This window comes from Neopelma chrysocephalum, unplaced genomic scaffold (assembly GCF_003984885.1).
Source record: "Neopelma chrysocephalum unplaced genomic scaffold, ASM398488v2 Primary Assembly neopelma1_43, whole genome shotgun sequence".
NCBI classification, from domain to species: domain Eukaryota; kingdom Metazoa; phylum Chordata; class Aves; order Passeriformes; family Pipridae; genus Neopelma; species Neopelma chrysocephalum.
The window spans coordinates 23,339,297-23,340,189 of record NW_020897702.1 but is presented as its reverse complement, the minus strand read 5'-3'; positions in this window follow the sequence as shown (position 1 = coordinate 23,340,189).

Sequence of the window (893 nt, the reverse complement as noted above, 5' to 3'; positions counted from 1 at the left end):
GGTGGCCGAGGGGCCCTCCCCCCCGAGGGCGCTGCTAGCAGCCGCCTCTTGCCGCCCCTCAGCTGGCGGGATCACCCCGGCGACAGCCGGTCATCGCCCCCCGCCCGGGGGCTCCTGCACCCTCCCCGCTCCCAAACGGCTGCCCGGGCCCTGGGTCGGGGTCTCCGCCCTGGGTGAGCCGCGCTGCTCCCACCGCCCACGCAGTGCTTGTGCCCAGCTCCAGTCTGGGATGCTCGGGGTCAACTTCCACCGCAAAACAACTCTTCTCTCAGTCTGTGGTAATCTTCCCTCACGCCTTGTGTTTGTCAATAACCTATTGCAGGGACATCATCAGATCTTAAAGGTGTTTCCACCACAACCCTATTAAAACTCTCATCGCTATCTCTCCTATGTGTTACTACCAGCGAGAACCATATAGGAAACCCCATTAATTCACCTTATTAATGTATATAAATATCTAAAGCGGGGGTGCCAAGAAGATAGAGCCAGGCTTTTCTCGGTGATACCAACCACTAGGACAAACAAGCAATGAGCAGAAAATGGTACATGGGAAGTTCCACCTGAATATGAGGAAGAACTTCTTTGCCGTGCAGGTGACTACACACTGGAACAGACTGCCCAGAGAGGTAGAGTCTGCCTCACTGCAAATGAATAAGAACTGACTGGACACAGTCCTGTGCCACGTGCTCTAGGATGACCTGCTTGAGCAGTGATGTTGGACCAGATGACTGACTGTGGTCCTTTCCAACCCTACCTATTTTATGATTCTGCAAATTACATACAGCATTGTCCCACTTTCACCCAGTTGCCTGAAAACTGGGAGTCTCATGTTTGGGGTGTCTCAGGGCTGCAGACCAAGGCAACAGTCCATCATTTTATAGCATTAAAGAGGA